Below are 14,312 nucleotides of genomic sequence, written 5' to 3'. Positions count from 1 at the left end.
GAATACTGCACTGGAGAAGGAAATTCTTAAAAAATGCCTTATAAAAGAATTTCTGGATAACTGGGGGAACATATCAAATACCAAAATTCTGTAGTATAATAATGATAATATATAGTATATAATGTCATCATATATTGCTAATCATTCCAGTTTTATCCATGTTTAAAATGGTTTTATTTTCCTCAACTACCTCAATGACAATGGAGGCCTCATCATGCTGAGTAAGAGGCTCTGGAATCAGGAACTATGAAGAACACTGTTGTTTATGAGCTTTATGATCTTGCACCATGTTCCTTTCACTGTTAATTTACAACATTCCATATTTCTTGAGTTGGGTTGTGGGAATAAGTGAGGAATCATGTCAAGCACAAAATAAATATTTTTTAAAAACTCTTTCCTCTTTACTTTTATTTCATTTTAAGAAGTTAAGCTTTAATTTTAAGTTTCCTGGAGTAAAAAAAAAACAAAAACTAGTAAGAACAAAGTAATGCCTTATATAAGAATATAATTTAAAATACCAAAACATTAAATACAGAGGTTTGTACATGAGGTTTTGTTTTGTTATTGTTTTTTAATTATTTTTAAATTTTTTAAAGACTGCATTGTATACAAATGGGGTACATCATTTCGTTTCTATGGTTGTGCACAATGTAGATTTGTACCATTCGTGTAATCATACATGTACAAAGGGTAATGATGGCTGTCTCATTCCACCATTTTTCATACTTGTTATTGTTTTTTAATCAAAGAGGTACACCACAATATATCTCTGGCATAACTGTTATAGATTTAGCTTTTTATTTTTTTAAATCTAGCTTTAAGTGCTGATATAAACTAAAATATATCTAAAACCTTGATAATATGCATTGATTATACCTCAATTCACTACATTAACTAAAATCTATAGGAATTAAAAAATAAGATTGATAACTTCAGTTTAAGGAGCCCAGGGCTGGGGATATAACTCAATTGGCAGAGTGATTGCCTTGCATGCACAAGGCCCTGGGTTCAAAAAAGAGTCCGTAAAGTTCACAGTTTTTCATACAAGTCGAAACCAAGAATAATATGTCCAGGCAATTGATTAACTACATAAAGATAATAAGGGTTAGGGAGGTTGAGAAGAAAAAGAAATGAATAGGGAAAACAGAAATAATTTAAAATATCTACCACCCACTTTGGATTTCTATCTTCTAGGCCATGAAGAGGCTTTAAAGACTTTTTAGCAAAGGAAGTGACATGATGAAAGAGACTTTTTCTAAAGGCTCATGAAAGCACTGCTGTGGATGACGATTTGGTTAAGAGGTAAAATCAGAATGACTGGTGAGAGGCCAGCTGAATAAAGTGAGCCCATGTGATGACAACCAGGACCAATAGACAGTGGGAAAGTGAGTGGCAGAAATGCATGCCAATTTAAAGAAAAAACTCAAAATGTTCCTCCTTTAGTCCAACCCGAAAAAAAGCAAAGTCAAAGAAATCTCTTCAAGAAGCTGAAGATCTCTTACAAATCCTAATTAGTTACAAAATGGTGAGATGGCTGAGCTATGATAAAACTGCCTGAAAACAACATGCTCCACAAAAAGGTTAAGTAATCTTAGTTACATTATTAGAAAACAGATATTGCCCTCTAACCCCACTGTTGGAAAACTATCCTGCTCTTTCTCTGTACCTTTCCTTTTCTCACTCTCTCCTAAACCTGAGCAGTTATTATAAAAATGTATTCAACAATCTTTTTAAAATGAAGTGTTTTATTTGGTACAGAGAAAGCTCTATAGATGGTACCAAGAATACTTTCAGCAAAGTGCTACTTGCGTTTATTACAGAATAAAATGCAAGGAAAAGCCTATTCCAAACATAGCCAACTAGGTTAACCAAGATGAATGTTGATAACAACATATGCTGATTTATTCTAGTAAGTTGGAAATTAGAAAATGCATCGACAATATAAGAGGCCCAACCATATTATAAACTTATAAATCACATAGATCAAGTTCAAATCTAACATGAAACATAAGGCACATACTGCAACATTTTAAAAAATGAAAGGCACTTCTTAAAAAGAGTTCTGTCATTTGTTATGAAAACACGGACACAATGACTTAATTTTTCTAAATCTCAGTTTCCTCAACTGAAAAATAAGAATAATTACACACACAGGTACACAAACAAGATGTGTATTAAAGGAGATGATGTCTACATTGTAGAGTTTTTGAAATAATAAGATGCACAAGTTCATGGCACATAGTAATTTGGAACTTAAAACACACACCAACAACCAACCACCAGCAATGCCACAATTTTAGAATGCTGTAGTGCACATTTTGATTTATTATTACCCAAATGTAGTAGATTTAAGTTTTTATTTCCTTTTACCTTCAATCTCTTAAAGTTCATTTATCTGGATACCAAAAACCCCAGAATGATAAAATTCAGAAACTTATATTCTAATATTTATTAATATGGAGGAGGGCAAAGTTGTTTCAGGACTTATTCAAAACTAGTCTTAAACTTAACACTAAAATCATGACCCATGAAAGAAAATGCCAATAAACTGGACTTTATTTAAAAAAAATAAATAAATAAACATCTCCTCTGCAAAAGGGCCTGAAAATGATTAAAAGATAAGCCACAGACAGGCATAGCGCACATGCCATAATCCCAAGCTACTGGGGAGGCTGAGGAAGGAAGGAAGGAAGGAAGATGGCCAGTTTGAGGACAGCCTGGGCAACTAAGCAAGACACTGACAAAAATTTTAAAAAATAATTTTAAAAGTTTTTTGAAAAAGATGAGCCACAGACTGAGAGGAAAAAATCTACAAATCACATTTCCAACACAGGTCTTAAACCCACAGTATACAAAACATGCTAAAAAACTCAAAAGTTGAAACAACAACTAACAATCCAATTACAATATGGGCAAAAGACTCAAGCAGACATTTTACTAGAGAATATAGTGAGGGTAAATAAGCACATGAAAATATGTTTAACACACCACTGCCTGCTAAGAAAATGCAAATAAAACCACAATGGATCTGATTTATCAGTACACACCTGCCAGAGTTATTTAAAACAAAAATTAGTGGATGTTAACAGTATATACCTCAAAGGTTCTTAGTAAATATTATACATGTTAATTCAGGTAAGGCATTAAACAATGCCTAGCACATACTAAATGTTCAAAATACAGTTACTGCCTTTATTAAATGTGACTTAACAGTCAGTGGAAGCTTATTCAATATTATGGATTATGTACTAACATAAAACAAAATGATGATTACAAAATATACTCATCATGTAGTTAACTCTTACTATGTGAGCATTAGTGATAACTGCTGTTTTGCTCATATGTATCTTATCAAGATATAATGTGAATTAAAAATGTTGGTTTGTTCAAAATGACAATTTACACACAAAAAAAGAATTTACAGCAAGAAAGGCACATAAATGCTCACTGACTAAAAAGGAAGAATCTCATTAGAGAGCAACAGGAAATTATATTCACTGAAACTGTGAAAACAAGTTATAAAAGAGAAAAAAAATTTTAAATCAGATAATGACAAAATTTAATATATGTCCAGGAGATGCGTGACACAGAAGGCAGTAAAACTTAGGAATGGTAAAAGGTGGACAGGTACACAGCTATCATCCCAGCGACTTGGAAGGATGAGGCAGGAGGATCCTAAGTTCATAGTCAACCTGGGCAATTCAGCAAGACCCTATCTCAGAATAAAAACAGCCAGGCACAGTGGCACACACCTGTAATTCCAGCAGCCTGGGAGTCTGAGGCAGGAGGATCAAAGCAACACAGTGAGGCCCTAAGCAATTCGGCGAGACCCTGTCTCTAAATACGATATAAAAAAGGGCTGGGGATATGGCTCAGTGGCGCCTCTGGGTTCAATCTCCAAACAAATTATAACTGGTTATATAACTTTACTTTCTAAGAATGGAAGATATACCAATAGGTATAAAGTAAAACATGCTAAGTACAGTAGAATGTAAAATTTTAAAACAGTGAGGAATTCTAAAAACAGGATGAGAACAAAGGAGGGAATATAGACAGATTTCAAGCTATAACTTGAAACAGGTTTTTGTTTGTTTGTTTTTAATGGAGAAAGGGTTAGTCCATTTCAGTACTCACAAGGCAGCAGGAATGTAACAATACTTGAGAGAAATCAGTGGATAAGAAAACGTAGGCTAAAGACCACAGCATAGGGAGATTAGAATTTCAAATGTAGTAGAATGAACAAAAGCTTGGTTGGAAGCTCAACTTCTAATATGACTTATTGTATGCCTGGGACAAATTACACCCAACTCTGGGAGTTTTGTTTCTGAATCTGAAGAATGCGGAAAACTTGTATCTTTGAATGACTGTTGTGATAATTAAATGATATGATATATATAAAATTCTAATGCAAGAGGTAGTTTTCATTCCTCTCTTTAAACATCATCAAATGTGTAACCAAAGAAAGTTAACAGTATTTGGTTGTTACAGTGCCAGTTACAGAATGAAAAATAATAGTATTCATCCATCAGTTTCCATTGATATTTTTCTAATTAGAATAATAATATGTGGTACAAAGACAAAGAAACCTGAGGTTTACACAGGATATGTGGTAGACATTACCAGTGACATCTGATATATGCTTCAAACTGTCACATGCATATTTGGCTTAAGACATAATGCATGTCAAATTTGGCATCACATGCTTTTCAAAAAAGGTTCACATTAAAATTTGCTGAAGAATATTGACAATTACAATACCTCATTAAATAAAAAGAACAGACCATTTAAAAACTAATGTTTTAAGACCTTTACAGTAAACAGCCTCATGACGGGAAGTGAGGAAACCGGGAGGAGAACTGGAGGAGTCTGGGCCACTTTATGGAGGGAAATAAGGAGACTGGAAAATAAGCACTTTCTGTAGTTATGCTAGGAAGAGTCTGAAGTTCATTTTTAATATTCCTGACAACACTAAAAAACTAACAATTAACATTTGAAAAGCTGTCATTATTACAGTAAAGGACATTTAATCTCCAAAGTAGTACTGTCTTAAATGAGACTGTGATATGAAAAGCACACATCAGAATTAAATTCACACATGTAGTTTGAAGTTTGAATTTTGTCTTATTTAAATTATTGTATTTATTATAATTTGGTCTAGAGAATACTAAATACATTTTGTCACATAAATACTAAGGGCAAACATAAGCAACACTTTGTGCCCTCCTCATATCCGTTCATTAAGTTATGTACTACAGAAAAGTACTATTTACCTACCTTGGGACTGAGATCAATTTGATACTGTTTATAAGAATATTTATTGAAAAAGTTATACTGCTTTTAAATTTTGTATATAAAATTATTAGTAGAATGGTCAAAGAAGAAGATACATGTAAAGGTGCAAGACTGATGATTTTTAGTAATAATTATGTTCATTCCTGTAAGATTTTTTCCCAAAAGATTTCAAAGTCCTACTGAGAATCACAGCTAAAATTTCATTTTTTAAATTTATTTTTAGTTGTTGATGAACTTTCATTCATTTACTTATATGCAGTGCTGAGACTCAAACCCAGTGCCTCACACATGCTAGGCAAGTGCTCTACCACTGAGCCACAACCCCAACCTGCTAAAATTTCATTTTAAATAACAACTTTAAATTATTTGCTAACTTCATTGAAAGTCACACCAAAATGTTATACTAATACAAGATTAATGTTAATTATTTTCTTCTTAAGAGTCAAAGGGTACTTTTGTATGTGAACTTATCTTTATGGTACACTTAAGTAAAATAATTAAGAAGCACTTTTAATTTATACAAATAAAGATACCAAACTAGCAGGAGGAAATGTCTGAGTAAAACCAGCTGTGCTGACCTCAAAAGCAAAATTCTGTTTTGATGTCGTCAAGTATCTTCCTTCTCAGTGGGTCTAAACTCAGACCAGGATCTAATGAAAACTCTGCAACAATACATCCTTCTGAGCCTACGCTAAGAGATTTATATAGTGCACGCTAAAGTTTATGACATATATCTATTGTTTTATTTCTGACACAAATAATTTTTAAAGTAGCAAATAAAAGCAAGTGATACAGATCTAATGGTTGATACAATCTGCAGATCAAGGAATTTTAAAAACATAGCATTGACTACTATGAATAATATATGAAAAAAGTAATGTAGTATAACTGTAAAACTTAGAAGAAAACACAGGAGGAAACCTTGTGGCCTTGGATAAATAATAAATGCTTTCTTAGCTATGACAACCCAAAAGCACAAGCAACAACAAAAGATGAACTGTACTTGATGGAAATTAGCAATTTTTCTTCTTCAAATGACATCATGAAGAAAATGAAAACCCACAGAAGAAAAACTTGCAAACCATGTATCTGATGAGACAAATATCCAAAATATATAAAGAATTCTTAAGGAGGTAACCCAACTTAAAAATGAGTGAAGGATTTGAAGACATTTCTCACTAGTAGATACACAAAGGACTCGTCAAACACATGAAAAGACACTTAGTTTCATCAGTCATTAGGGAAATGCAAATCAAAACCAATAAGATTGCTATAATTAAAAAGACAGAAAATAAACGTTGGAAGGATGTTAAAACCCTCATTCATTGCTGTATACAAAACATAAAATGGTGTGACTATTTTGGAAAATAGACTAACAGTACTTCAAATGATGAAACAAAAAATTATCAACAACCCAGCATTCTACACCTAAATATTCAACCAAGAAATAAAAATCTACTGTAAATATACAGTCACAAAAACTTCTACATGTCCACAGCAACATATATTCATAATAGTCAAAAAGCTGAAACAATCCAAATGTTATTAGTTGGTGAATGGGAAAACAAAATGTGAAATCACCATACAATGAAGTATTACTGGGCTGTAAGAAGGAATGAAGTATGGATACATTCCAAAACATGGAGAAATCATGAAAATATGCAAGTGAAAGAATCTAGGCATAAAGGGTCATATATTATGTGATTCCAATTATCTGAAATGCCCAGAATAGGCAAAAACGAAGACACAGAAATTAAATTTATACTTGTAAGGGGCTGGAGAGAGGGGGAAATGATGAACGAATGGTAATGGGTATAGGATTTTTTTTTCTAGAGGTGATGAAAATGCTCTGCAATTTTGTAGTGCTGATGGGTGTACAACTCTGTGAATATTCTACCAACCACTGCATGGTATTCTTTAGGAGAGACCTTTATAATACTGGAATTAGATTTTAATAAAACTGCTGGTTCTTGCTAAAAATATTACTCATATGAATGATAAATTCCTTCTGGGATGCTGGCTGAAACTTTCTATTCAATTTATAACTATACATCATACCATAAGTCTGTTTTACATGTGAGTTCTTTAAAAACAATCATTATATTTCAAAAATGAAAAATATAAATAAAAACAAATAAGGAAGGTCAACAGTCACAAAACATCAGAGAAATATTTCTATCCTCATCGATTCAGAAAAATAGGTTTTATCCCCCCCTAAAAAGTATAGCATCATAGCTATTTTAACTGTGGGAATTTAAGGAACTCTGCCTTATTTACCAAAACTCATTTAATATTCAGATTGTAAAAATTAAAATGAAGCAAAAAAAAATTTTTTTAAACTGCTAGTTGGGGAAAAAAAAAAAAGAGGGGCCTGGGGTTGTAGTTCAATGGTAGAGCACTTGCCTAGCACGTGTGAGACATTGGATTTGATCCTCAGCGCCACATTAAAACATAATAATAATAAATAAAGTAAAAAAAAAAAGTGTATATAAAAAAGGAAAGTTTGCTGAAATATATAATTTCAATTAAGGGGTAATATGAAACACAGGGACCAAACAGTCTCTGGATCATTTGAAATGTCCTTATTGGTAAACTGTCCAGATTAAGGACTCATTATTCCTATAGTTTGAGTTTTCCTGGTACTACCTTGACCAGTGAGGGTAAAGAAATTCCTCATCTGTCTTCTTTCTTCCTTCATTACAAGCTTAGGAATCTTGGGATCTCTGGATTCAAACTCACACTGCTGGGACCTATACAGTAGAAGGAAGAACTATACAGTGAGGGGGAACACTTCTTGCAAATTCTGGCATTAGAGTCTGGTATTAAAAAAGAACAATGCTATAATGCAGGTTAGTGTTTACAGAATGGATATCAGGCTATAATGTCATTATTATTTACATGGCCTATTCTAGGAACTTTATTATTTACAATATAAGTTCCTATCTTCCCCCCCAAATTCAAATTTTTGTAATATATCATATGAAGAGGGGACTGTACGGACAATCTGAACTAAGTTGATGTATTGCAACAGTATTCAAGATAATAACCCCAAAGAGGCAGATCAGCAAGTCAAATCATAGGTTTCATAATGCAATTTTAAAATAGATGAATATTTTGTTATTTAAGTGGTGACCTTTCAATAGGGTTCTGAGAGGACCAAATACATCAAAGATTAATTCTTTTTTAATTTCAGTGACAATTTATCCATATGAGAAATGGAGAGGAGACTGGAAAGAAGTTGACTAAGAGGCATTCTACATCTAAGAATTCACTAGCAAAAGAAGATATATTGTGGCTAAAACTACAATCACAGCAGTTATTTTAAATACTTTCGGAAACCAAGTATTAAAAGATGGCAAATTTTACCTCGTGAATAAATATCAACCAAACTACAGAAATGAGTGAAAGTGTAGTATTATAATATGAAATATGATGTTTTATTCAAAGAATTTTATTTAGGGTTCCAAAAGTGGCACCATCATTCCCTAGAATTAACTGCAGTTAAAGAAACCTCCTTTATTTCACAAAACATGAATTACACTAATATTTAATTGTGAACATTGTTAAACTATTACAAAGTAATAAGGCTATTCAATTAAACATGATATGATACAGAAAATATGTAAGGAAAACTATTAAAACTTTAAAAGGATAATGCAATGGGGGGAAAACAAATCTGTGAGTTCAACTCCCTTAAGCATTCCTTGAACAATGTAAAAACCAGAGTTCAAGTTACACTTTGATGTGTAGATCCTTTTGAAAGCTACTCTACCCTGTTTTATATGAAGCATCTGTAGCTAAAGTGAACACCTAGTGAAGAAAACGGATGCTACATTACATAAGCAGACGTCAGAACTGTCCCAAGCTGATTCTAGGTTACTTTAAACATGTACACAGAGTCAGAAATTAGCTATGGCTTACATCTTAGAAGTAACAGATAATTACCCTCATCATGATGAAAAGAATTTTAAATGTGAGCTAATAGAGGTATTTTTCCTTTAGCAGAGCTCTGCTTTTAAAAAGTAAACTTCAAGAATAATTAAAAAAGGAAATGCTCTACTATGTAATAAAAACACTTTTCAGGTTAGTGAAGAGAAAGATGATATGAAAATATGGGCCAGAAAGGTGGAAAAAGAACAAGAGGAAGAGAAGAAGAGAAGAAAAACAGAGGACAGGAAGACCTATTGAAAGACATTATTTAAACCAGCAAAATAAATTCTTTCCATTTGTATAAGGGAGATAAACCATGCTTCTTTTATTTATGTTTTGAAAAATTTAGAAAAAATGTTAAGAACAAGCATGACATTGGATTCCTAGGTATTCAGGTTTGAAAACATGCTATTGCTTAATATATATTAATTTTCTACATTTCAAACGTAATTTCTATTTACAATGTTATAAAGACGACAAATTCAATAAGGTGTAAAGGATGACTAAACAGAGTTTAATAAATAACATTAATTTGACTTCTCAACATTTTATGCACATTATATTAACTCAGTCACATATCTAATACAGATCACTCACGAGGGAACTCAACAATCATTTTGTATAACTCAATTTCACAACTAGTTCAGTTTGAATTAATTTATGTTGTGTGCATAATTGTGTCACAACATATGTATGCAGAAAGGTAAGTTTCATGAAAGGATCACACCCATGATAGACATACAGTCTACACAAATGTTTTTGAAATGCATATCCAATCCTGTTGAACTTAATTAGACTCGTCATTTCAATGATCTTTCCCTACCTTTCTAATCCCTATAACAGTGGCTCCCTGAACTAGAATCAACCTTCATTTAAATTGATGGTTTTTGTTTAAGCAGACCATTGAGAAATACATCCTGTTCAAGACAGAATATATTCTGTAAAATGTTTCCAAATCATGGAAGTTAGATAATATAAATGAATGTTTACTTTAGACTTTATTAACTGAGACTTAACATTAACACATCATAAAAGAAGCAACCTGCATAGGTAATGACTTAAGATGTTTCAAGAATGTACATGTCAATACCTACATCCATGTGATAGCAATGTAAATCATGTACACATAAATATGCCTATATTTATACCTGTACTTATATCATCTCCTCAGCACTTACAAAATCCCTCAAGACCTCAAAAATTAAAAAGCAAAATAAAACATAAAAAACAGGTATGGCTCCACAACTTTGGCATATACTTTAAAGAGAGCATCATACCCTGACATGAAATGTCAAACAAAATTGTCCACGCTCATGTCAGAAAAAATAGGATATTAGTCTTTTTCTTTCAAAATAGATTTTTCTAATATTCCTAAATGATAACCAAATATGTAACCTACTAAAAATTAAGAGCAAGTAGTTGTTTTTGAAGTATAAGTAGTCAGACCAAAAGCAATTCTCATATTTACCCAAAAGAAGGAACCACTACTAAGAATCAAAGCCCAGTAATTCTGTTCTTAACCGACAGGTGCTGTGTGTTCTGGCATATTATATGAAAATCATTTATGAGAAGAACAGGGAAAAAATTAGTTTTCACTATTGGAATAGATATGTGATTAAGCAGATTCTGACATCACAAAACTGTCAATAGGTTAATGATCACCCTAAAAGGCATCATTCTGAATGTTAGCATTCTCTGTGGATAGAAAATGAACAGAAAAAAATGAGCTGGGCATGGTACCTATAATCCCAGCAACTTGGGAGGCTGAGGCTCTAGGCAACTTAGAGAGACCCTTTTTCAAAATAAAACATAAAAAAGGCTGGGGATGTGGCTCAGTAGTTAGGCACCTCTGTGTTAAAACCTCAGTAGCCAAAGTGGGGGGGGAGCAATAGTGATACAAAGAAGCCAATTTAGGCTTCCTTTTGAATGGTAAGGGTGAAGAAATGAACAGTCTTTGGACAGGGACTAAGGATAGGTTCTGCCAGGATCATATTAAGCCAGCAGTAAATTGGGAAAATGAAGACCACATTGGTCAGTGAAAAATGGGAGGACTGAAGTCAATCAAGCAGCAGCAAGATGAGGGTACAGCTTATCTCTGGCATTTATTACCAAGGTTGACAATTTCCCTAGGAACTCTAACATTAACTGTAATCTGAGATGCTTAATAATAATCAGGGAGTGAACTTAACTTAAAATATTTTCTTATAAGATTTATACACTCAACTCTTTCTTAGTGATATAAATACCACTAAACAATTAACTATGGAATGGCTCTATTTATAACAGCCGTAACATTTTAAGTCATCTTATATTACAAGCTTTTACTGAATTTTAAAACTGACCACTGGAGTCTAGTTTATTTTTTGCTATATTTACTTATATTTTCAGATGTTTTAAGAGAGATGAAATTAATAAGAGGTGAAAAGAGGCCTGGGGAGTAGCTCAGTGGTGGAGCACTTATTGGCCTACCTGTGTGAGGCCCTGTGTTTGATACACAACACTAAGCGGGGTGAGAAATGAGAAAAAGAAAGAAAATACATACCTACAATTGGCAGTTAAGGTTTATTTTTACATACATCAGATGTAAATATAACCATAAAATAAAAAAATAAAATATAAATATAACCATAAAATAAAACAAAATATAAATAAGCCTTTAAATAAGCTTCTTGTTTTTGAGAGAGCTAAAATTCATTTTTAGTGAAGTAACTAAAATCACCTCATTGACAATCTCTTATAAAATGAGGTACTAATTATGTTGGCTCTAGCATTACCATTTGCACATACTACATGTATGAATATCAAAGTTAAAATTATTTCTAAATTTGAAGGTTCATGTTTGGATGCAATCACTAAAAATTGCTTAGTTGATGATTACAGAAAGAACTTTCTGTGAAATCAAGCAAGCAAAAAGAAAACAAACAAGTCACCCCACAATTTTAGCAGTAAGTTTCAATATCTTCACATAAAGGGAGAATATTACATTTTTACTTTCTGTTCATGTATTTTCTCTAATAGAAGAAAATGAACAGAAGGTAGGAAGCTAAACAAAGGGAGGAATAAATAAGAAGTCAGGTGTGTGTGTGAAAACTGGAATATAATCTAAAATGGAAAGTCATGACAGAATGGGGCTAGGGATACAAAAGTAATGAATTTTAGCAATATATGAAAGAGAATAGGCTATAGAACCAGGCAGTGTTGTCTGGGTTAAAATCCTGGCTCTTCTAATTACTAGGTGGATGAGCCTAGACCATGTTCAATGACCATATCATCTATACAATGGGGATAGTAATAGCATATAACTGTAAGGATCAAATGAACAAATACATGCAAAATATTTAAAACAGTATCTGGTACTCATTAAAGTACAAAATAAATGTTAGTTACTGTTGTTCACCTATAGTTTGCTTTAATTATTAACACATTTTTAATCTTGGAAATATTGAGTGAAACAATGATCTAGTTTGCTACAAGCTAGTTGTAATGAGAAAAGGTTGAGCTTCACTTAATGATAACTGTAGTAGCTTCAAATAACAGTAAAACTTTACAAGTCTTCATTTCTCTAGCTACAAATCAGAGATACCATTTGGCATCAGATTATTTTAAAATTATTAGACAAATCAAAATGTTAGAGCTCTTTAAAAGTTTAAATAGTAATAACATTTGCTATCGTTCAGTGCTCTAAATTTAAAACAGCAAATCGTCTACATCAAATTGCTACCATTCCTATATATGACAGTTGTTCAACATACTGGCCAAACACATGTGTAATTAAGTTATTTTATTTTTAAAAACTCTTCATAGAAAACAATTTAAGTTTAAAACAATCTAAGACTAGTAGCTTATTTAGTCAGGATATCCAAAACTTGCTGTGTTGGGCTGCCCCCTACAGGCCTCAACTTACCCATTTCTTTTATAAGATACAGGTAGATAATATAATTCAAATTTTACATTAAAAAATAATAACTTAATAACACTAAAGAAAAATATTTTTAATTCAATAATTATAGGAGGAAATAAGTCTCTAAAAACTGTCTATAAAGATAGAAATGAAACAGATCTTGCCCTTGGGAATTCAGTTAGCTGCTTACAAAGAAATGACAAACTTCAAGAGAACCATAATAAAATACTAGAAAATATCTTTATTTTATGATACTTGGTAGAAAAAGAACTAGAATCCAGACCCAAATTCAGAAGTATCAAATATCAAGCTGACTAGTCAGTTCTGTGCCAACTGGTCTTATTTCCAAAATGAAGGAGTTAGATGATGCCTCCAGCTACTACGGCTTTAATACTCTGTAGTTACATCTATCACAGCAAAGGCAGAAAGAAGTAAGTATTTTAAAACAGAGTGCAGAGAATGAATAACATAGTGTAAAGGGCTGGTGACACATGTGGAGAGATCAAGAAAAAGTTACTGACAGGTGATATTTTAGATGAGTTTAGAACTCTGGGAGCTATGGCTATTCTGAGGAGTTAACAAAGCAAGAAAACATTGGGAACTTGGAGAACAGCATAATGTCTAAAGCTATACTTAAAATGGAATTAACATCAATGTAAAAATCAATAGATTAGAGGGAGAGAAATAAGGTAGAAAAATCTGCAAAGAACCACTAAAAATAGTTCGGCTAGGAAGGTAAAGGACATAAGTGAAAATGGCAAGATGGGGTTAAAAGCAAATGGTTCTGATATATTAGAATGTGCAATTAGAAAAGAGTGAACAAATGTTCTACCAAGATATTGAGTCTAATAACTGAGGAAAGTGGTAAAGATGAAATAAGAAACAGAAGATTATATATTTTAGAGGTGACCTGGAATAGAGAAGACTCTGCTAAGATCAGAAATACAGTGATAAATGGAGTGAGCTATACATGAGATATGTTCCACTAGTCACAAAATGAAATGTGGGAAGCATGGCAAACTATCATCACTGATGTTAAAATAATTCAGAGGCTGTCACCTGTAATCCCAGTGGCTTGGGAGGCTGAGGTAGGAGAATCACAAGTTCAGACAAAATCAGGCACATCAGGGTGTTATGGTCATAGACAGAGGGTTGAAAGTTCAAGGCCAGCCTCATCAATTTAGCAAGG

General features: G+C 32.6%; 1 protein-coding gene across 5 annotated transcripts in view; it reads right to left on the bottom strand.

Moving 5' to 3' along the window:
• The window catches only part of ATG5 (autophagy related 5), a 115,414-nt gene that overhangs the window by 16,815 nt on the left and 84,287 nt on the right, over nucleotides 1-14,312 (bottom strand). The gene's annotated exons all lie outside the window — the stretch shown is intronic.

The sequence above is a fragment of the Sciurus vulgaris genome, assembly GCF_902686455.1.
Source record: "Sciurus vulgaris genome assembly, chromosome: 7".
Taxonomy (NCBI): domain Eukaryota; kingdom Metazoa; phylum Chordata; class Mammalia; order Rodentia; family Sciuridae; genus Sciurus; species Sciurus vulgaris.
The sequence above is the reverse complement of the archived record's forward strand: the minus strand, read 5'-3'. Positions and strand labels throughout refer to the sequence as shown.